This window comes from Lepidochelys olivacea, assembly GCF_965140295.1.
Source record: "Lepidochelys olivacea isolate rLepOli2 genome assembly, chromosome: 5".
NCBI lineage: Eukaryota > Metazoa > Chordata > Testudines > Cheloniidae > Lepidochelys > Lepidochelys olivacea.
In genome coordinates, this window is record NC_140415.1 from 23,313,216 (window position 1) to 23,337,970 (window position 24,755).

At 43.0% G+C, this 24,755-nt stretch overlaps 1 protein-coding gene across 1 annotated transcript in view; it reads right to left on the reverse strand.

Annotated features, from left to right (window-relative positions):
• The window catches only part of PDZD2 (PDZ domain containing 2), a 327,010-nt gene that overhangs the window by 275,848 nt on the left and 26,407 nt on the right, over positions 1 to 24,755 (reverse strand). The window lies entirely within an intron of this gene.

The following is a 24,755-nucleotide window of genomic DNA, read 5'->3' on the forward strand; positions in this document are numbered from 1 at the left end:
AGGTTTGAGAGCGAGGGCGGGCTGATGTGTTTCACCATCAAATAGGGCAACTCTCGGTACAGATCCAGCCAACAGATATTACAATGGCTGAAAGGAGTCTAAGGGGGAAAAAACAGGTGACCAGCCTGTTACACACAGGAGGCAGAGGCCACTATTGCACACGCTGTTAGGACTGATGATGCACTGTTGGAAAGTCTTCCACCGAATCAAAGCGTAGGGTTGGGGTGTCTTCCTGGTCCTGCAGCAGCGTTCTCCCACTCTCTGGATACTGCTGTGGTATACTGAGGACTGTGCTGGAATTGCAAGCTATCACTTTAAGATTGGAGAGCTGTGGGGGAGGAAGGGGGTGTATCCTGGACCTGCTTGCAGGCTCAGGGTCTCTGTATCAAAGCGTGCAATACCAAGTCAGTCTGAAAAGAGACAGCTTAAAGCAAGGCCGGGCGTGGTGTGCTTTGCTGCCTTAGGAAGCAGCCTGTTTGCCTCTGTCTCTGTGTTTGGGTTCATGTGTGTTATCACTGTGAACTCTAAGATTTCAAATATAGCACTCCATTGCAACCTTCCAGCCAGAGGCCACCCAACACAATCCAATGCCCTAGGCACCTCTTCAGTATGTCACTCCCCCATGCCACTCAAATTTGGCCTGGCTACCCCTCTGTCATGATGGAGAGGTGCCTGGGCCAAATTTGAGTGAGTGAAATTGTGCCGAGGCACCTACGGGTCACAGTGCCACTCAAGTTTGGCCAAGCCACCCCTCCATCATGACGGACAGGTGGCCAAGCCAAATCTGCCAACCTCTGCAGTTGCCCAGCTTGCCTGTGGCTAGAGTGGCCTCTGCTTCCAGCCAGGGTGTTCATGCGTATGCTGTGAGACAAAACAACTGCCAGTTTTATCCCTGCCTGGGGCTCACAGAAGTTGCTGAAGCTTGTCAGGGAAGGACCAGACTGCACCAAATGGCAGGTATTTTCAGCAACATTTCCCAGACAAGCAGAATCCATCTAGCACCACCCCCAAAGTCTTCACCACCCACACTTCCAATTAAATACACTGAACACTGTGCTTTACTGTTAATCGACTCAATGTTTTTCAGGATCTACGAGAAAAACATTTCCGGCAAAGTGCAGCTTTCTATGCATGTGATTTTGCCAAGCGGAGCTGCCTCCCCACTGGTTGTGGTTATGAGGAAACATTTTTTTCATTTAGCTAGGAAAACAAATGACTAGAACACCGCTCACTCAGCCCTCAGCTCGGCCAGCACACGCACGCCCCAGGACACAGGGCTGCCACGTGATAAAGGGGACGCATTTTGTGGGGGGCCTTTTCTTAAATATTGGTAGGACACCACTGTTAATGCCCTTGAATGATTTAGAATTAGAGCATGTCTGCACTACAAACCTAAGTCCACATATGTTATATCAAGTTATAGCCACCGCAGGAATTACTGGGCTGGCTGATGTCCACACTACCTCCCTTTAACGGTGGTGTGTGTCTTCACGAGGAGCGCTTCTGCCGACTGAAGATGGGCAGTGTCAGGGGCTGAAAGTCAGGGCTCTAAGCTCCCCAGAGGGATTCCAGCTGCCCCTCCAGACTCTCACTTCTCCGCTCCCAGCCAGGAGCGGAGCAGCAGCCACCCAGAGCTTCTTGACTCCCTGAGTGAGGAGCCTCCAGACAGCAGCCTGGCTGGGAGCAGGGAGCCTGGTGGGTGCAGCCTGGTTCAGAGCAGGAAGCCTGTGGGGTACAGACAGGCTCTAGCTGCCTGGCTTTCTTGTCAATTTCGCTTCTCCATTGACAAGACAGCCAACAGCAGATGTAAGTAATGCAGTGTCTATGCAGACACTGCATCACTCAAACTACACTGACATAAGCCCTACGCCTCTCATGGAGATGCAGTTATTATGTTGGGGTCGTATGGCACTTACATAGATAGGACAAGGCTGTAGTGTGTACACTGACATAATTAGGTTGACATAAACTGCCTTACATCAACCTAACTGTGTAGTTTTGACGCATGGCCAGAAAGGGTTAAACATCCTACAAAATAAATAACCCTCCAAAGACATGTGGGAAGATAATGTTTGTGGTTTTGTGTCAACAATGTAATCAACAGTCCCTGTCTATGGTGTATTCTGTTAATTCAGAGATCAAAAGAACATCCTGGCATTTAAATGAATTGTAAACACCAGATATCTCTGTATTCATCTCTCTTTGAAATGTATAGCAAGTCATCTGTGAATGATGGAGGAACAAGCAAATTGCCTTATGTTAATTCGTATAGCTAAGTACCAGTGATGGACCTCCTTCAAAGTCATCCTAATTACCTTTTGTTCCCCAAGGAACTCCCAACTTTTCAAAGAGGACATGAAATTGAATAAAAGATCCTTGGGTCCTGATTCTGTAATCTCAGATTTGCTTAAGCTTCATCAGGGGAAGTTTGAGTCACAAGACTGAGGTCCCAGCTATGCTGGTACACTCTGAATATGATATTTGGTCATTGGACGATAAATTATTAACTAAATATAAAGGAACTCTTCGCAATTACACAGCTTACCATCTCTGCTATGAATCTGAACCTCAATGGATTGAACTCATGTCTGTATGTTTACTGATCTTTTAAACATACTCTCTCGCTCTCTTGTTTTTTTAATAAATTTTAGTTTAGTTAATAAGAATTGGCTGTAGCATGTATTTGGGTAAGATCTTGAATATTCAATAACCTGGGAGGTAATGTGTCCAATCCTTGGGACTGGTAGAACCTTTTCTTTTATATGAGGAAATAAGATTTTCAGAAATCATCACTTTTGACTTGGGTACTTGGATGGAGGCCAGAGGCTGGGTTGTTTTAAGGGAACTGAATAATGAGTAAGATGATAAAGAAGCTGTTTTATGCTGGCTTGGTAAATCTAAGTATTGGAATATCCACCAGCTTTTTGGTGTTTGTCTGCACCATTCTTTGCAGTTCACCTTAATTGAGTGACCACAACTGGCCCACACTGGGACCCCAGATACAGTAGTGTAGACCAGGCCTTAGAAATTTGAGGTCAGCTTAACAAAACAAACAAATAAAGAAACAAGAACCTGGAGACCCAAGAAAGTTTCTTGGCTAAGTGGATTGGGTCACAATTGTCAGAAGGGTGCCTAGCACACACCAGGGCACTATAGAATTTAGAAGTCATGGGAGTTAGGTAAGGGCATCAAAGCCACTGAGCTTGGTATCTACTATAGGAGGAGCTCCAGGCAAGCTGCGTTGCTGTCATCACTTACATCACCACAAACCAGTTGGAGACACATTAATTAGCCAAGAGGGAGATATGTGTTCAGCACCTAAGAAATCCTTATCGCTGAAGGAGCTGAGGAATTGCCATTTGTTCTGCTCTAATAAAGAGAAGGAATATAATTTTAGAGTGCAAGCCAGCAGCACCATGTGAGGCTGTAGTTCACAGCTCTCAGCTCAGTGAAAGGTGCAGCTAGAGTTTGAAAGCAAAGAGTTATTATTCTGGGTGCTGGGAGAAGCCAGTCAATTTACAAAAAGTTAAGAGAAAGACATTTACAAGGCCTCCGAGTACCCTATGGCTCTAAGGTGCAGGCTGGATTCTCTGGCTTGAGTTACACTCAGAGTTTGTTATGATGAAGTACTTATTTCTCTGTTTTGATTTTCAGCCTTTTAGATTTTCTTCCCATTAAGTAACACTTCAGTGCATGGATGCTATGCCTAATGTGGTTTCCAGATGGGAATGTGTCACATGTATTCCTGAGATGGGTGAGCCAGATGTTTCATTTATGGGAACTTTTCAATTATTGTTTTATTCTTTTACGGACAGAATACTCTCCTCTGTTTACATGTGCTTGGAGTTCAAGGATATCAGGCCCGATCCTGCTGTCCTTAGCTGCATTCCAATCCTTGCTTTGACACCAGCACCTTTTCTGGCCTTGAGCAAGCAACTGATCCATTTTACCTCTGTTTCTCCATCTGCCCAATGGCGTTAACACCTACCTCCCAGCAGCATTGTGAAGATTAGTTCGTTCCGGTTTTTCCCTTGCAGATGAAAAGCACTGTAAACTCCTCAGTACTTGATATGGCTCTGATCCTGCAGTGAACTCCATGCTGAAGCAAGGATGCAGGATCATGGCCTATTATCCTCACAATAATTCATATGTCTTAATCCTGGTTCAGGACTTCCCAACACACATCTGAATGTACTAGCTGTGAAACATCAGACTGTGGTGGAATGTAACCTACTCAGTTCCTTTTCATTCCTTCCATTGATTTGAAATCTGTTTAACAAAGTCCTACAGGAGGACAATAACTTGCGCTTGGTGAAGCATATATTTTCAATTGCCGAACTATAGCTCACAAAGGAACTTTAAATTGTCTCCATTCCCTGTAATGTTACCACTTATGTGATGGCTGCAGACACGACAAACACAAAAAAGGCACTTCCAGCCTGCTGCCTATACACAGATACTAGACCCAAGCCCCAGTTGCTGACAACACCCTACTGAATGTTAACCCCTTAGTCAACAAACAGCTTGAAATAAATAAAGGATTTTCATAGAGGTAATATTTGTGCTCAACACAGAGTTTGGTGAACGATCTTTAAACCCACTATTCTGATGAAACTGCCATGAGATCTTACAGGCCTGTGGGGACCAGACAGAACCTTGGTTTTTAAGATCTTATCTGCTTGGAACTTAGTTTTATTTACCTAGGAAGGATAAGTTGATGCTGGTGGGATCTAATTGTGTGGTTCCAGGGAGTCTTTTCAGCCCTGAGACTAAGACACTAATCCATCCCACCACCTGAGAAAGCTTGAAAGTGACTGAAGCCACTTTTATAAGGACTAAATTGAGTTCTAAATGTTGAATGGAAATAAAAACAGTAAAAAAATAACAACAATAAAAAAGACATTATTATCCTTTTTGTTGATCCAATATTCTGCTTAAAAAGTTACACTCCACTCAGTTTAGCAGCCCTTTTTCTGGATCAATACTTTGAAACAAAAATACAAATTACAGACCGCCCCTGTTGAATCACTCTTGTGGTGGTGTTTCTTCCAAAAATTCAAAGCAATAAAAGGAATAAAAGAAAGCTACACATTAGTTAATAAACTATGCCTTCAGAAATCAAACCCTAAACCTCTAAAGATACCTTGTCTACAATTCTCCAATATCCAGAAGTTTTTGATGAAAGCTGCATAAAGTCAGCCTGCAAATCAATTCCAGCTTTCTCTGCTGTAACTCAACACACACGAGAAGAATTTGTAGCCTTAGGGTAGGGAATGGGGAGATGAAGCCTTCAAGATGAATTTCAGCTATATGTCAGGCCTATTTGCAGATACATGAATATCTATCACTAGCTACAAGGCTGTAGAATTATATAGGCCAAATCAGCAATAATCAACATCACATTTCCAGGAAAACAGGTCACCAAAACAATGGGCAAGGGAAAAGGGACACTAATTTGCCCATAGCCATTTTTCAGTTTCAAAATCTCAAGTCTGCACACTTTGTGAAAGACCATTATTTTCCTGACTGGTTCTCAATTTGATATGGTCAATTGCAAGGATTTCTCAAGTGTCATCTGATGATCCACCCACTTGCAGCTCTGTATATTTTTTAAGATAAATTTATTATGAGCTCAACACTTCAGGCCACATCATTTTATAGATTTCATTAACTTGAAAGTCTAGAGCCAGGCAGATGGAGGGGTAAAAATCTCAACTCTGACTAAAAGATTTAGTTCAAGAGTAACGCCCCCTCCACAACTTTGGGAAACTTGCATCAAGCAGAGGCCAGAAGGAAGGTTAAAGAACTTCTCTCAATTCAAACCCTGTTAAAAACATGACAGACAAGTTTTCTAACAACTACTCGGATTCTATAATCTTTGTTCTTTATGACTGATTAGTTCCACTTTCCAGCACCTCTCCTACAGACATACTCTCCAATTGAAAGCAACATATACAATAACAATTTAAATTCCTGTTGGAGCCTCAGCTTTTAAAACATCCATATGCTGTGTATAAAGTCACATAATGTAGCACTAGGTCACATGCACTCCATAGCTTGCACAGGCCGAGCTCATTGCATGCTCCAGGGGGGCTCCTGTATCCCTCCATTCTCCCCACCAGCTCCCTGTGTGCCACCCTCCCTGCAACTCCCCTAGTCTCCCCGCAGCAGGGGTTTTGTTTGCCCAATGGTCCCTCCTCCCCCCATGGTAGGGTCTCCCATTCTCCCCCCAGGCCATTAGCTCTGGGTGCGACCCAATTCCCACTTCCCCTCATGCTCTCTATTCCTCCTTCCCACCCCCAAGGCAGGGGCTCTGTGTGCCCCCTATTCTCTCCTTCCCCCAGTCTACCCTCTACCAGGGGTTCTGACCCCCCAACACCCTTTCTCCCCATTCCAGGGTCTTGCATTCTCTCTCTCTCACACACACACACACACACACACACACACATATATACACACACACACCCACCCCAAAGGGGCTCCATGTATGCCACCATTCCGTTTCCCCTGATGTCCCTCCATTCTCCCTTCCCCCCTTACCAGGGTCCTCCAATCTCCCCCAGTCAAACACAGAAATGCCATCAGGTTGAGTGCAAGGCCTTCACAAGCTTGGCCAATTACTTAAGAAGTCATCCAGCCAAAACAGGCCTTCTGCAAAGAAGAAAAAGTTACAAGTTGATTTCTTGAAGGAGTGCATGAGCCAAAGATACGTTCTCATTTCTTCTCTTGCAAGCCTGGAACATTTCTGCCAGTCCACCTATGTATATGGATTAAGAATATTATTTATACTACCGCAGCGCAAAGGAAACCCAGTCATGCCCCAGGACCCTGTCACGCTAAGCGCTGTACAAACACAAAACAAAAAGATGGCCTCTGCCTCAGAGAGCTTACAATCTAAGTATAAGACAGTAGACAACAGGTTGAGACAAACAGGGTGAGGGTGGACGACAAGTAAACAGGGACAGACGACAAGTAAACAGGGTGAGGGACGGACGACAAGTAAACAGTATCGGTCAGCATAGTTTGCAGTGGTATCAATGTGCCAGCAGCAACCTATGTATTGAAATTAAATATGGTATTCCATTTATCAATTAAATTTGCCTCCTCTGTCATCAGGTAACCTTACCTCCACCATTATGGGACATAGCATAAATAATTATGCTTCTTCATATGGAAGCATGCAATACAATACCTACTTCTCTTTACTGAAAACTCAGGCCAGGTCTACACTTCAAAATTAGGTCAACATAGCTACATCGGTACGACATAGCTATGCTCACCTAACCCCAGTACAGCCGCAATGTCAACGGAAGGTGGCCTCTATTGACATAGCTACAGTCTCTGGGGGAGGCGGTGTTCCTACTCTGACAGAAAAAATGCTTTCATAGGTGTAGGTTGCAACGTTGCTATGCCACTGTATCTCTATAGTGTCCATGTCCCCTCAAATAACTGAGCAGCTCCATGCACAGAACTTTTAAGAAGTTCATTGTAAGTTTAATAAACACTCTTCATGAAGAAAATAGTTCAACAGACTATTGCATTAGTCTATCTCCAAAATCCCATATTCAAACCCTGGAATAGACATATGGAGAACATCTCCTCCCTTCAACATGAAGGTGGTTTGTCAGGCTTAATTTAATTTTATCTGCTTGCAGAAGCTGTCCTAGGGTCCTAAAAAGGCAGACACATCTACTGGAAGCTGTCAGTTACCGCCTTCAGATGCAAGGCAGCAGACAGTTGATCAGCTCTGCTCTTATCAGCAGAAGTCACAAAAATTTATTATCCCCAGTTAATCCTTTTACACCGGTGAATTTCCAAATGCTTTTATGGTGGAAATTGATGGGATGAAAACTTGCCTAAATAAAAATGGTGAGCTGCCATTTTGTATGGCTTACTGAGCACAGGAGCCATAGTCTACATGCTTTGGTGAGCATATGCTGGCACCCTAACTGGATCATCTCCAGTTTTGTGGTTTTGTACTTGTATGTTCCAACATGGTGCTTTTTGCAAAGCCCCTTATGCAGATAAATGATTAAGCCTTTTGGTTTTTTAAATAAATTACTTCAAGAATAATTTACACTATGCAGCACTTAATGAGCTAGTTCACTCATTAATCACAATTTTCTTAGAATCCAAGCAGTAGAAGGCACGATCCCGATGAGATTAATGAGAGCCAAAGGGTGCTAAGCACCTCCGGATTAAACTAACTAGAATGTGATGCTCTGTTATAATATAATGGTTCTCAGAGAATTAGGTCTTAAAGTCTTTAGATTTTTTTCAGTTACCCACTCCCACATGAAAAGACAAAAATTCCAAACAACTGCATGAAAATCCATCTCTGGAAACTAAAGTGTGTTCCCTTTAAGACTGAAATATGCAACTAGTAATCAAATCAGGCTTAATAAACATTTCAGATTTACAGAACATGGACCCTGGACAATTATTAGTGAAAACCACCCATTCTGTCACATCAAGCAGTGAGCAGACACACAGAATGAAACAAAGAGTTCATCTTAACGGTTATTTCCTTGTTTATTGGATTTGCTTTTTCACTCTGCTGTGGAAAGCTGCCATGCTGTGTTTAGTACACCGTACCTGATAGTTCCTTTGACAGCTCTAGAAGAACACTGTTAGACTGGGAGGGATCCAGTAATTATACCATTATACCAGGGAAAGAAAAAAAAATCTAATTCTATTACCACTGTGTTCTTATTTCACTTTCCAGTTCAAAACATTTGTTCTATGTAGCTACAATGAGCCATTCTGCATACATATCATTGTGTAATCCAGGGAACCATATTTCATGAATTAATCCATAAGGCAATGTAGGTACGTTGTAGGTACAATGTAGGTACACTCTGACCTCCGGAGCAGAAGGCTGTGTGTTGAAGTTCCATACCACAACTTGCATGCTCTTCTGGCACTGCAAAGTGATACTACCAGTGTGGTTGCTGCACTGATCTAGGTCCAAAGTCTTGGTTGAGTATCCAGGATAGAATGTGTGACCCTTCTAAAAAGAGCAGGAAAATAACCCCAAAGTTCTGGCTAATATTCCTTCCATCAGTGAAGGAGATTCTACTGTCCAAGGCTGTGTACAATCGATTATTGATATCAAGATGGCTGCAGTACATTAGTTCCCAGTGCGGTCACTGTATGAGTAGTACCTAATTTGCTAGTTACTTTGTAAATGGTTTGGGGCCAAACTCTTCCCATAAATTATTCCGTCGACTGCATAACTTTGCCTTAATGGAATTATACTAATGATCAATTTGGCTTCTTTCAGTGTATGAAATGTAAAATTTGATTTTACCTCATTCCATTAAAGAACATCTAGGAAGAAAAAAAAGAAAAAAAAAAAGAAAGTTACTTACCTTATAGTAACTGGGAGTTCTTCAAGATGTGAGATTCTTATCTATATTCTACTGGGGTCGATGTCAGTGCTCCATGAACCTGGTGTTGGAGAATTCTTGCAAACAGTATCCTTTTGGCCCACTCATGCGCCCTTGCCCAACTTATGTTTCCAACCAAAGGCATGATGACGGAGCAGACCAACCTCCTCTCCACTTCCTTCTCTACCATGAATCCAATTATGACCTGAAACACAGGGGAAGGAGGGCGGGTAGTGGAATACAGATAGGGATCACACATCTTGAAGAATCTCCAGTTACCATGAGGTAAGTAACTTTCTGTTCTCCTTCGAGTGCTGGTCCCTATGTGTATTCCACTGCGGGTGGCTGACAGGCAGGACTCAAGTAGGAGAAAAGTGCAAGGATACAGATGGGAGAGCCTCTTGGAGGACCGCTGTCCCAAAGGATGCAACAGCGGAGAAGTCCTGTACTAGAGCATAGTGTCTCGTGAACATGTGGCTGGAACTCCACATAGCTGCCCTGCAAATGTCACGTAGAAGTATTTCCTGAAACAATGTCACCTGAAGCCAACAAGTCTAGACGTTTAGACTTGTCAGGAGGAGTAGATTTTGGACATAGTCATCTAGATCACTCCCTGGCAGCCTGTACGACTGGAGAGTTTGGTGCAGTCATAAATGATCTGGAAAAAGGGTTAAACAGTGAGATGGCAAAGTTTGCAGATGATATAAAATTATTCAAGATAGTTAAGTCCAAGGCAGACTATGAAGCGTTACAAAGGGATCTCACAAAACTGGGCAACTGAGCAACAAAATGGCAGATGAAATTCAGTGTTGACAAATGCTAAGCAATGCACATTGGAAAACATCATCAAACTATACATACAAAATGATGGGGTCTAAATTATCTGTTACCACTCAAGCAAGAGATCTTGGAGTCACTGGATAGTTCTCTGAAAACATCCATTCAATGTGCAGCTGCAGTCAAACAAAATGTTAGGAACCATGAAGAAAGGAATAGATAAAAAGACAGTAAATATCGTAATGTCACTATATAAATCCATGGTGCACCCACATCTTGAATACTGCATGCAGTTTTTGTCACCCCATCTCAAAAAAAGATATATTAGAAGTGGAAAAGGTACAGAGACGGGCAACAAAAATGATTAAGGGCATGGAAGACCTTCCATATGAGGCAAGATCAAAAAGACTGACAGTTCAATTTGAAAAAGAGATGATCGAGGGCAAATAGGATAGAGGCCTATAAAATCATGAATGGTGTGGAGAAAGCAGGGTGGATAAAAATTAATGGATTTTTTTTTTAAATCAAAGAAATCAGATTTTTTTAATAAAATGCTTTTTAAGGAAAAAACCTATCTAAAGATAGTTTTAATTAAGATACATTATAGATCAAAGATATCTCATCATTGAATAGGGATTATAAATTCTAATTCTATAGTATGAGACAATATATTCATGTAATGTTTAAGAAAAGTTTTGTAAATGAGTTCTAATAGTTCATGGATTAGGGACCCAATCTTATGGGGTTCCACGGGCTTCTGTATAGACTATTTAGGTTAATCTTTCTATCTACCCAATGGAACTCAGTGCTCAGTCTAGAAGATACCATCAGAGATGCTTAGCTGGATTTGTGTCTCCAGAGATAACATGCTTGTTAACAGGAAAAATGTGTTTTAAATAAATAAATAATATATAGAGGTGAGAAATAACAGACCTCAAGCCTATTGTCCCTCTGCAAATTTGTGTACACAGAGTCAATCCCTTACCTCTCTCTAAAAGTGCAAAGTTTCAGAAAGGTCAATGAATAGAAGACTGTTGTGGGCAGAATAGATCTGGACAAGGAGAAACTGTTTGAGCAGCATATTCCAGAAGTCTTGAGGTCTTTCTGAGTGGAGCCTTCATTGATTTGAGATCTACCGTACTATTCTCTCACTAGAAGGAAAAACCTATAGTGGCAGCAGGCTGTAAAAGAGACCCAGTTTGGGAATATTTTAATGAAGTTCCTCTACCTGTGGGTAAGACAGGCATACGTGCAAAATGCAAACAGTGCAACAAAGAAATGCAAGGCCTGGTCGCCCGAATGAAACAACATCATGAGAAGTGTTCATTCTCAGGAGGAAGCTGCATTGAAGATGATGAAAGAAACATGTCTGAACGTGCAGAATCTTCAGGTTGGTAAACTTTTTTATTTCGCAATTCTTTCTTAAGAACTGCCGGTCTTCTTTCTGGACTATTCTTGAATTCTCATGTTTGAGCAAAAAGTATAGTTGTTACTGTATGGTGCTATCATTTTAGATCCAGTTGTGATTAAAAAAAAGATAGCTGAAATAGGCAGATCTTCCTTTTGCAATTTCACCTTTAGAGCAGTACTGAGTGCCAGTGAATGCAATGAGTAATACTAAATGAGCAGTATGGTAATAATAATTAAATAACTGCACTGACTTATTTTGTGTAGGAGAATCCATCCTCAACACACAGGCTTCTGAAGACTATCCACCTGCAAGATCACTATCATTTTCGATAGTTTCAGCATTATCTGCCAATGATAGTGTTTCAGTCACATCAGGTACATCACATAGCCACAGTATATCACCTGTAGCAAAAAGGGAAAAAAAATCTCCATCATCCAGAAACAACCATAGATAAGTTTCTGATAAGAACTAGCAGTTTATAAAAAGAGGTAATTGATGAAAAAAGTGCCCGGTTTGTTTATGCAACAAACTCTCCTTTCCGTATGATTGAGAACCCACACTTCATTAACATTGTTCCATCATTAAGACCAGGATACAGTCCACCCAACAGAGCAGATGTCGCAGGCAAATTGCTGGAAAAAGTGTATGAAAGAGAAATTGAGCAGTATGCAAAAGGTGCAAAAGGTCTAGAGCAGGGGTGGGCAAACTACGGCCCGCAGGCCAGAAGGGAAACTGACCAAAGGGAGCTTCGGGGGAGGTACCCGCACGCAAGGGCAGCGCACGGAGCCTTCTGCCTCTCCCCTCAGGGGCCACAGGGACATGGTGCCAGCCGTGGCACGGGGCCAGGGCAGGCAGGCAGGCAGGCATAGGGCCTGCCCTGGCCCCTGTATGCTCCGCTGGTACCCTGGAGCCGCTCCAGGGAAGCAGTACTCGGCCGGAGCTCGCACCCCCAAACCTCTCCTTCACCCTGCCTCCAATCCCCTGCCCTGAGCCCCCTGCTGCACCACGCAGCCCTCCTGCACCCCAACCCCCGGCCCTGAGCTCCCTGCTACACCCCGTACCCCTCCTGCTCTCAGATGTGAAAATAAGCCAGTACAGTGTACCGGCAAGAACCAGTGCGCCATACCAGACCAGCTTCCCCAGGCCGGCGATTTAAAGGGCCTTGCGCTCCCGGCCGCCTCTACCACAGCCAGAGCCCCAGGCCCTTTAAATCTTGATTTAAAGGACCCAGGGATTTAAAGGCCTGCCCCTTCCTGTTAAGGCCACGCCCATTCCAGTTGAGGCCCCACCCCCTGCTTGGGACTCCGGCATACTGGTAAATCCTTTAAGTTATTTTCACCCATCTGCACCCCAACCTCCTGCCCTGAGCCCCCTCCTGAACCCGCACCCTTCCTGCACCCCAACCCATTCCCTGAGCCCCCTCCCACACCCTGCACTCCCTCCTGCACCCCAGCCCTCTGCCCCAGACCTACATTCATGGCTATGCATACAATTTCCCCAGCCAGATGTGGCCCTCGGGCCAAAAAGTTTGCCCATCCCTGGTCTGGAGGGTAAAATTGTTAACCTAAGTCTTGATGGGTGGAGCAATGTTCACAATGATCCTGGTGTATGTGCTTGTGTGACAACAGAAGAAGGGAAATGTCTTCCTTACAGAAACAATTGATACATCAAGAAATGCATACACAGCAGAATACTTACAAGAAGTAGCAGTAAAAGCTATAACAAACTGTTGGGAAAAAATTCAAATGTCTCATACACAGCTTGGTCACAGACAATGCTGAAAATGTATCCAAGTTGAGAAGAAATTATTTAGAAGAGAGTCCCAAGCTAACAACATTCGGTTGCAGTGCTCATTTGGTGCACCTCCTAGCCAAAGACTTCAGTGTTCCAGAAATAAAGACTAATGTTGAAATTGCAAAATACTTCCATAACAGCCACTTTGCAGCAGCTGCTCTGAAAAATGTGGGAGGACCCAAGCTAACTCTCCCACAAGACGCGCGACAGAACTCAGTAGTGGACTGTTTTGAGCACTAGATCAAGAACTGGCTGAATCTGATAACTGTTTGTGAACAAAATTGTGAAAAAAACAGATGACACTGCCCCAGCCAAGGTTCTCAACATTGGGCTTAAGAGAAATGTTGAACACATGCCGAGTACCCTGAAGCCTATTTCTGTAGCCTTGAACAAAACGCAGGGAAATAGCTGTTTCATTGCTGATGCTGTTGACGTTTGGAAGGAACTCAGTGAGATCTTAAAAAGAGAAATACGCAATGACCGAGTTGAATTACAAGCATTAAAAAAAACGAATGGGACAAGCATGATCTCCAGCTCGTTTTCTTGCAAATATTCTCAATACTCAGTACTAGGGTCAAACCTTGACTGCTGAAGAAGAGGAGCTGCCTATGACATAGACATCCAGCAATCATCCCTCCATAATGCCAACTTTAATAAACTTCAGGGCTAAGGGTGAACCATTCAAGAAATATATGTTTGCTGATGATGTTTTAAAGAAAGTCACACCAGTGAACTGGTGGAAGTCACTTAAGCACTTGGATTCAGAGACTGTAGAAGTGATAATCTCACTTTTAACAGCAGTAGCTTCTTCTGCTTGTGTAGAAAGAATATTTTCTTCCTTTGGACTAATTCATTCCAAATTGAGAAATCGTTGGGGACCTGAAAAAGCAGGAAAGCTTGTTTTTCTTTTTCAGATTATGAACAAACAGGAAAATGAAGGTGAAGAAGACTGAGTTAGCTGCAGAAGCCAATATTTTAAGTTTCTCATGTTGACCTGGCTGACCTGGTCGATTTAATTTTTGTTTTGTTTTTTAATACTTCATTTAACTATTTTAGTTAAATACAATTTTAACAAAAACAAACCTGATTTTAGTTAAACATTCAAGTTTTTTAAATTCAAAAATTCATATGCTTGTTTTGTTAAAATATTATATGTTTGCTGTTGAAGAAAAAATCCAGAATACATAATATTGTTGTTTTAGTTAAATAAAACAATTTAAAATGTCTGTCTGGTGATGTTCTCCTCCTAATACAGCATGGCAAGAAAATCCTCCAAATATTAATGATTAACTTCTTTAATTGGAGATAGTTCACCTCCCAATGACGTAATAAGTATCTGTTTCAATTACATTTGGTAAATGAAATAACCAATCATTCCTTTTCTGATATAGCTGTAAAACTAATCTTTCAAAATAAATCACTTAAAAATGTATAGTATAAAAATGTATAAATCACTTCTAAAAATGAAACCTACATCTATCTCTGAGTTGTGAAGAATATGTATTAAGATAACAACCAACAAGAATGCACTTTTATGTATTAATCCATGATTAAATTGAGTCTTCCTGACTCATGATTTAAATCATGATTTAAATCAAATCCACCCTGGGAGAAAGTGAATAAGGAACTGTTATTTACCCCTTCACATAACAGGGACCAGGAGTCACCCAATGAAATTAATAGGCAGCGGGTTTAAAACAAACAAAAGGAAGTACTTCTTTAGAGAGTGTGCAATCAACCTGTGGAACTCATTGCCAGGGGAAGTTGAAGCCCAAAACTATAACTAGGTTCAGAAAAGAATTAGATAAGTTCATGGATGATAGGTCCACCAACGGCCATTAGCCAAGATGATCAGGGATGCAACCTCAGGCTCTGGATGTCCCTAAGCCTCTGATTGCCAGACGCTGGGCCTGGACAATAGAACATGAATCACTTGATAATTACTCTGTTCTGTTCATTCCTTCTGAAGCACTTTGCATTGGCCACTGTCAGAAGACAGGATACTGGTCTTGGATGGACCATTAGTCTGACCCAGTATGGCTGTTCTTATGAATCAAAATCTCGCTAGTGAGAGAAGGTCCCACTGACGAGATAAACTGAGTCAGTGGAGGGAGGCTCTGTGTTGACGGTGCATGAGACAGCAACAGTACCATCTGCGGTTGACTTTCTGGTCATGCTGAAACTGACAGATCCCAACATTTTGGCTTGGATGGTGAGAGTGGTGATGTCACTGGTCTGAGATCTGGTACTGATCGAGCCCTGGTTTTATGAGCTTTTGAGTCCTGGCCATAGGACTTAGGATGTACTAAGTCCTATGAGCAAATCTGCTTGTTCAGCCCCAATGTAGGCAGAGCTGTATCAGTCGCCTTTGTAGCAGACTTAGATGGACATTTGCTCTTATGCTTGTGAGCGTGTTCTCTGCTTTCCCTACAAGACTGCAAGAGGGAGTTTGTGGGAATGGACTCCCTTGCAGCAGAGTCGGGCCTCGTGCTGGGAGGCAGTCAGCGTTGATTCAGGTTGCCATATGGTGGGTCTCAGCTTGGGTCTGACTGCAGCCTCACAGACTTCTCCATAGGTTGCTTTCTAAGCCAGAGTTCCTGCACCTTACGGGTATAGCTAGGAAAGAGTGGAAGATATTGCACCAAGCTGTGATGCTGATGGCCATCACTAACCAAGAAGGAACAGGGGCAGGACATACAGTTTTTGTGGCTTGGAGTACTGGGCATAGTCCATTACTCATAATAGGGCGGGACAGGGAAGGAGCTCCCAGAGGTAGGGAATCTAACTAGAAAACATAAAAACTATTTTAAAAAAAGAAAAAGAGTACTTGTGGCACCTTAGAGACTAACCAATTTATTTGAGCATAAGCTTTCGTGAGCTACAGCTCACTTCATCGGATGCATACTGTGGAAAGTGTCGATCTTTTTATACACACAAAGCATGAAAAAATACCTCCCCCAACCCCACTCTCCTGCTGGTAATAGCTTATCTAACGTGATCACTCTCCTTGGCCCAACTTGATTATCATACACATTGTAAGGAGAGTGATCACGTTAGATAAGCTATTACCAGCAAGAGAGTGGGGTGGGGGGAGGTATTTTTTCATGCTTTGTGTGTATAAAAAGATCTTCTATACTTTCCACAGTATGCATCCGATGAAGTGAGCTGTAGCTCACGAAAGCTTATGCTCAAATAAATTGGTTAGTCTCTAAGGTGCCACAAGTACTCTTTTTCTTTCTGCGAATACAGACTAACACGGCTGTTATTCTGAAACCTATTTTAAAAAAAAAAACTTACTAAAAGTAATAAGACCTATGTACAAAATGCACTGAAAAGGCGATCTTTAAAATATTTACAGACTGAAGAAAAATAACAAAGAAGCAGCTCCAGAGACTGGAGGTTCTGACCCAGGCAATGTGTCAGTAAGAAGAAACTGGAGAAGCGGTTGGTCCACTCCACCCTTTAGGCCCTCAGTTGAAAACACAAGGAGGGCAAGGGCGCATGCACGAACCGACAGACCCTGCTTGCAAGAATTCTCTAATTCCAGGCATGCGGAGTGCATATACATGGAGCGCATGCAAACTGACAGTGGAATACACATAGGGACGAGCTCTCAAAGAAGTTTTAGTTTAGGGACTGACAAAAATTGTATTTAAAAATGCAATGCTAATAATACACCGATGTTTTCAAAATATTTACATAGAAATAAATACATCACCCAATTTAGACATTTGCATCATTAGAGAATTATAGATGACAGCTTTTAAGAAAATTACAAGGGAAAAAATTCATGAAAAATCATTTTTTGTTAAAATATCAGTTTTTGTCAATTTTCAAGTCAGAAGAACTATTAGGCTACAAAATCACTAAAACAGAATCAAAGATTTATTGCCTGGTATAAACTCATATACAAGATCATGTAAAAAACAAAATGACATTAGTAAGCAACCAATCATTTCTGTTCATAAAAACGTGCCCCTTTGTGAACATATGGCTGCCTTCCAGATGCTCCCTGGTGGCCTCAGAGTGGCCCTGCAAGCAGCCCCTCACCTCAGTTTCCCTCATTTCCTCAAATAAACTCAGTACAGCTTAAGAATTATATAAATAACCCTTTTTGAAGGGTTAGTTTATTACCAAAAATCCCACTGCCATAAGCCAGAATCCCCCCAGCACAGTCCAAACAATACATTCATCCCAACAGTCCAATACCAAACATGGCTCCGGACTCTCTCACCACACCCCAGTGGCTAGGTATGGCTCTGGCATCTCTCCTCATACCTCACTTCAGCCCCTCAAGATGGGTGTTTCTCTGCCCTGCCTCCTTCCCCTGTATGATTCAAGTTCTTGCCTGGAGACATCAGCAGTCTCACCCCTCCATCATTCCTCAGCTTTCTCTGGCCTTCCTGCTTCAGCCCTCCAGCTCAGAGCCAACAGGCATCTCCCTCTGTTGCTCTCAGCCTTCAGCGTCTCTGGCCTGGGGAAGTTTGTAGGTGACCCTGACTGCCTTCAGCACTGCTCCAGCTGCTCCCTCCTTCAGGGCCATCCCCTCCCCGAAGTGCTCATCCCTGCTCTGCTCTCATTTCGAGCTCCCACTCTGGACGCTGAGTTCCGGACTCCTGCCTCTCAGGATTCTGAGCTCTCATTTGTAACTCCCAGGGGAGCGCCACCCTCCTCCTTACAGCACACTAGGGTGGTCCTGGACTGGAAGAAGAGTGCTGGGCCAGATTCCATTATACCTTTGGTGTTGGAGAATTTCCAAGAAGTAGCCACAATGTGAAGTTAAGGCACCATTTTTGTCCTTATCTTGCCCTTTTCTGTGTATTTCATATTTTTCACGTAAATACCTGAGCGTCAGCCTTTGAAACTCTTTAGAACATTGAAATAATTCCCTATAAATCTGAACCAAGATCTGCTTTCTCAACAAGAGCATTCTGCCCTGGAGGGAGGGCAGCACTTTTGTTACTGTGAGGGCTAGAGTAGAGCTGATAGCATTTTGTTGCTTAAGGATTTTTTTGGGGCGGGGGCGGGGGGGAGGGGCAGGGAATAAAAAAGAAAGCATTTGTTCTGAAAAGAATAAGATCAGGGAACAACAGTAGGACTGGCTTTATCAATAGATTACAAGAAGTGGGAAAGGATAGCAGTACGGTAGGTCAATTTTTGGGCCTCAACCGTTCATTTCCTTTCACCTTTGAACTTCCTGGCTTTGTCTATCTAATCTGTTCTATATAGGTTCTTATACTGCCTTCATCACTGGAGTGTTTAAGCTTATTCCAGTAGCGAAGTAAACAACATAAGTAACATCTGTCCCCTCTGGTTCATTCTCTCTCATCCTCTATCTAGGGGAAGAATTGTGCACACAAGGCAGTGAATTGGGTTAGTAGGGGGAGTGTCAAGATTCTTTCTCCACTCCGAACTCTAGGGTACAGATGTGGGGACCTGAATAAAAACCTCCTAAGCTTACTTTTGCCAGCTTAGGTTAAAACTTCCCCGAGGTACAAACTATTTTACCTTTTGCCCTTGGACTTTATTGCTGCCACCACCAAACGTCTTTCCCCCGAAAATCCTCCCAACCCTTACACCCCCTTTCCTGGGGAAGGCTTGATAAAAATCCTCACCAATTTGCATAGGTGAACACAGACCCAAACCCTTGGATCTTAAGAACAATGAAAAAGCAATCCAATTCTTAAAAGAAGAATTTTAATAGAAGTAAAAAGAATCACCTCTGTAAAATTAGGATGGTAAATACCTTACAGGGTAATCAGATTCAAAACATATAGAATCCCTCTAGGCAAAACCTTAAGTTACAAAAAGACACAAAAACAGGAATCTACATTCCATTCAGCACAGCTTATTTTCTCAGCCAGTTAAAGGAATCAGAATCTAACGCATATCTAGCTAGATTACTTACTAAGTTCTAAGACTCCATTCCTGTTCTGTCCCCGGAAAAAGCATCACACAGACAGAGAGAGAGACTTCGTTTCTCCCTCCCCCTAGCTTTTGAAAGTGTCTTGTCTCCTCATTGGTCATTTTGGTCAGGTGCCAGTGAGGTTATCCTAGCTTCTTAACCCTTTACAGGTGAAAGGGTTTTTCCCATGGCCAGGAGGGATTTTAAAGGTGTTTGCCCTTCCCTTTATATTTATGACAGAGAGTTGTTTTTTTTTAAAATGTACACACTGCTCTGCGTTTATATTACAGAAGGCAGATCAAAGACATGCAGCTTGCATATTTACTGTAGTTCCCTGTTCTTATTTTTTTCAGAACAAGTGCTTTTTTTTTTGTGGTGTTCCTTAATATTGACTGTTACGCCCTTCATGTTCTGTAAATATAATTTAGTGTATATACAATAAAATATTGTTTGAACTTGTTTAATCGGCTATTAAATGGTCTTTGGGAGTCTATGGAAGTAAGTAGGTACAAATACAAAAAGTTAACACACACACAAAAACGTACAAAATCTATTCCCAGCCTCCAGTGAAGTAAAAATCCAGAGACAAACCAACAGATTGTTAGTAAGAACAGTATGAAAGATGATTATAATATACTCCATGTCTAGAAGGCAATTATAAACCTTTGTTCACATGAATGTGCTTTGCTGGAGTTATTCAAGCACCTAATGCTAAACGAAGTAGCACTTTACCGTTGCTGGAATAATGATCTTTTTGAACATTATCATTATGCATAGTGCTGTACACACAAACACACTACCCCACCCCAACAATTTTACAATATGAGACCCCAATGCTGCAAATACTTATTTATGTGCAAAACTTTACGTATGTGTTTCTAGGATCAATGCCTAAAATACAAAAGAGCTCAGATGCAAATGACGGATCCATCTGTGCTGGGCAGAGTTGCTTGAAAACAGAAGAGGGACACCTACTCAGAGTGTGGGGAGAAAATAACATTAGTTATCTTCCACAGCCTTTTATTTATCTCTCTTGTCCTCCTTCCAAAATCTTAAATGAAGTCAGCAGGAAAAAGGCTTTTCTATAAATACATGTAAAGGATGAATACCATGTGTGTTGGGAAGGGTTATTGCACTTGCCTTCATCGCTGGGCTTAAATCCTGGAGAGATCTCAAGAGAAAATGAGGTTGGTGGTCTATTGCAGTTCCTGTCCATACACATCACAAAACCACCAGACATTCTGGCACAGCTCAACCCCCATTAGCAAGCTCTGTGCTCGAGAGCCAAGACAAAAATACTCAGGGTGGGAAAACTTGCAGAGCGCTTACCCACACAATTTCTAACTCAACTAGTGCTACTGGTACTCATTTTCATGAGTGCTCTACTTTCTTCAGGAAACATGGAAACTAGATAAGGGCCTGGAGAGCAGGGAAAAGCCTTTGCTGCTAAGTGCAGCCCTGCTGAAATTTTTCAGAAGATAAGCGAGAAGCGAAAGGATGGATGGACAGTGTTATTGGCTAAAAAACTAAATGACCTTTACAAGCAGCCTTGAAACATCCATCACTTTTCATGTGGCTGTGCTTTGCAAGGTACTAGAGTCTCATTGAGGGTGAAGTTTATGCACCCCTCCCTGTGCCAAGCCTGGGAAGTACAGCTTTGTACAGGAACCTCCAGCAGGACTAAGCAAGCTAAAATTCACAAGGTCCTGCTCTAGTGCCCACGACCAAGTTCTAACTGGTTCCTATCAAGACTTGAGCCATTCATATGTATTGATTAGTAACACTGTGAAGGATAATTTGCTCCATCAAGCTGCTAAACAAGATCTAAGCATTTCAAAAGAAAAGAAGAGAGAAGACGAAAAAAGGGGGGAAAAAGAATAAGAAAGAGTAGAGAGAAAAGAAAGAAAAAGAAAAACGTAGTTTGTAATAAAGGAGAGAGAAAAAGGGCAGCCGAGTGAGAGCAGAACAGGTGCATTCAACCCCTCCTGCATACTTCAGAGGTCAACATACCCCACAAATCTTAAGTCTCCTTGGCTCCTACAATCCCAACACCCTACCACAAACCCTACAAGGCTTTTCACAGGCCTTGATAGGCTAGACAGGTCCCTCACAAATCACCCCTACCCAGTGGAAGCCCTAAGACACACAGCAGATCCCAATGAGCCTAAATAGGATCATCCATCCCCGCCAAGAATCTGTAGGTTGTGAGGTGTAGGTGGTCTCATAAGTGGGTGGCAACAGGAAGCCCATTTTCAGGAGTCCCATCATAGGCTCTGAAGAGTCTCTTAAAACTGATTTGAGGGTAGAGAAACACAAACTGTTTTGGTTTCATAGGGAAGCTGTGAACCTCTGAAGCCTATAGAGGGGTAAGGCCAGGCTGCCGACCCTCACCACGGGGGTTGGTGCCTTTACTGAAGAAGAGGTGCTCTACAACTCTGAGGAATGGTGGGAGGTGTACATTAGATTCCCTTCCTGAAGGCCTCCTGAAGTCAGAAGGAAAGGGTGTGGAGAGAGAATGCCACCTCCATACCATTCAGGCCCCAACTGGGATTATTTTTAAAACTAAGGACATTCTACCTGAAAAACATTCATGGGAGGCTAAGGCTTGTGTACAGCAGGATGGAGTGCAGAAGGTCTTCTGGTTTTGGCTTTTTAATTCATGAACTTTTTCATTGATTCATTCCTTGTAGGGATCAGTCTGGCTGTACTGCCCACTGACTCTCCAATTGCAGGTGCCCAGGACCCTCTTCCCCTCCGTAGCCATTACTGTGGGCAAGTGGCTGTTCCTTGCAGCATTATTAATGTCCATGCAGATATTTTCCAGTTAATTGTTGAAACTGGAGACTAGAATGGCCGCTCCCTCTTTCCATACTCCCAGAAAAATAAACCATAGATGCCTGTCATGTTTATACAGAAGGGCTTCCACCCATGGGAAAAGTGTACTTTGCACAGCTGTCCCCTGCTCCTTCTGGGGACCTTGCTGCTCAGTAGTATGCTTTTTTTGCCTCTGTCTTCACGAACAAGGTCAGCTCCCAGACTGCTGCGCTGGGCATCACAGCATGGGGAGTAGGTGGCCAGCCCTGAGAAAGAGGTGGTTAGGGACTATTTAGAAAAGCTGGACATGCACAAGTCCATGGGGCTGGACACGTTGCGTCCGAGAGTGCTAAAGGAATTGGCGGCTGTGATTGCAGAGCCATTGGCCATTATCTTTGAAAACTCGTGGTGAACGGGGGAAGTCCTGGATGACTGGAAAAAGGCTAATGTAGTGCCAATCTTTAAAAAAGGGAAGAAGGAGGATCCTGGGAACTACAGGCCAGCCAGCCTCAGCTCAGTCCCCGGAAAAATCATGGAGCAGGTCCTCAAGGAATCAATCCTGAAGCACTTACACGAGAGGAAAGTGATCAGGAACAGTCAGCATGGATTCACAAAGGGGAAGTCATGCCTGACTAATCTAATTGCCTTCTATGATGAGATTACTGGTTCTGTGGATGAAGGGAAAGCAGTGGATGTATTGTTTCTTGACTTTAGCAAAGCTTTTGACACGATCTCCCACAGTATTCTTGTCAGCAAGTTAAGGAAGTATGGGCTGGATGAATGCACTATAAGGTGGGTAGAAAGTTGGCTAGATTGTCGGGCTCAATGGGTAGTGATCAATGGCTCCATGTCTAGCTGGCAGCCAGTATCAAGTGGAGTGCCCCAAGGGTCGGTCCTGGGGCCGGTTTTGTTCAATATCTTCATAAATGATCTGGAGGATGGTGTGGATTGCACTCTCAGCAAATTTGCGGATGATACTAAACTAGGAGGAGTGGTAGATACGCTGGAGGGCAGGGATAGGATACAGAGGGACCTAGACAAATTGGAGGATTGGGCCAAAAGAAATCTGATGAGGTTCAACAAGGAGAAGTGCAGGGTCCTGCACTTAGGACGGAAGAACCCAATGCACCGCTACAGACTAGGGACCGAATGGCTAGGCAGCAGTTCTGTGGAAAAGGACCTAGGGGTGACAGTGGATGAGAAGCTGGATATGAGTCAACAGTGTGCCCTTGTTGCCAAGAAGGCCAATGGCATTTTGGGATGTATAAGTAGGGGCACTGCCAGCAGATCGAAGGACGTGATCGTTCCCCTCTATTCGACATTGGTGAGGCCTCATCTGGAGTACTGTGTCCAGTTTTGGGCCCCACACTACAAGAAGGATATGGATAAATTGGAGAGAGTCCAGCGAAGGGCAACAAAAATGATTAGGGGTCTGGAACACATGACTTATGAGGAGAGGCTGAGGGAACTGGGATTGTTTAGTCTACAGAAGAGAAGAATGAGGGGGGGATTTGATAGCTGCTTTCAACTACCTGAAACTACCTGCTTTTCAACAACCCCGTGCTTACAAAGAAGTAAAGTGGAAAGAGATTTTTTTTTTAAAGTGTGGGCTCAATGGACTGATTTACTAAGAATTTTTTGGTTACACCATCAATGGTTTAAGTTTGTTTTTCCTTTTAAAAAACAATACTTGATGTGTTAATATTTGTGCATGTAAGAGTACAGAGCAGCATACACTCCAGCGCTATGTATTTTATGTGCCTGCTTCTCTCCAGCGTTAAGCCTCAATATGCTCAGCACTGTAGAAGACAAAAATTAAAGGCAGTCCTGGGTCCAATTTAAGGAGGGGGATTCTCAGAACAGCCTAAGTGAGTTAGGAACTCGAGTCTCACTGAAAGTCAATGGGACTTGTGCACTTAACTCACTTAGATTGTTTTGAAAATCTCACACTTACACAAGGAGTGGGGAATCCAAAGAAGGAAGCTATAATTCCTCTCTCTTACTTGGATTGTTATTTTGATTTAAAATACGCCACCTTTAAATATAACAGTGAGGCATAGGTGCTGTTTGACACAGGTTCGTGTTGGTAGGTTATGCAGATGAAAAGTCTTTTGGAAACATTGTTATGCCAATAATGTATGTTTAAGGTTTATATTGGGAAAGTCAAGATGTTTCAGAAATTGTGAAGCCTCCTGACAACCGCCAAAGGACTTCCCCTCACCCCCGGATATTTCCAACAGGTGCCATGTAACCCAGTGCAGTCAACATGTAGGAACTCTTGGGGGACTAACATTTTACTGGCACTTGAACGGGTGAATGCTAGCAGACGGCACATTGTAATAGAAAGTTGTCTCTGTAAAATAATCCCCCTCCCCCCATTATATTTTATGCATTTGACCCTGTGATCCTTGCACAGGCAAAAATACCTAATGAAGTCAAGTCACTGGGAATGGAGGAAATTCCTCAGAAATCATCAGTGACACACCTTAGACAAACTTGAAAGGCATGGGATTCTACCAGGTGGTCTGTGGGGGCCACCCATTAAGCAAGTCACACCCTGGTCCTGATTTCTGGCCTCACCGCCCTTCTCAAAGTCAGGCATCCAAAGAAAATATCCACTTCAGAAATCAGTGGAACAAGGGTTGGGTGAAGAGAATACTCCGTA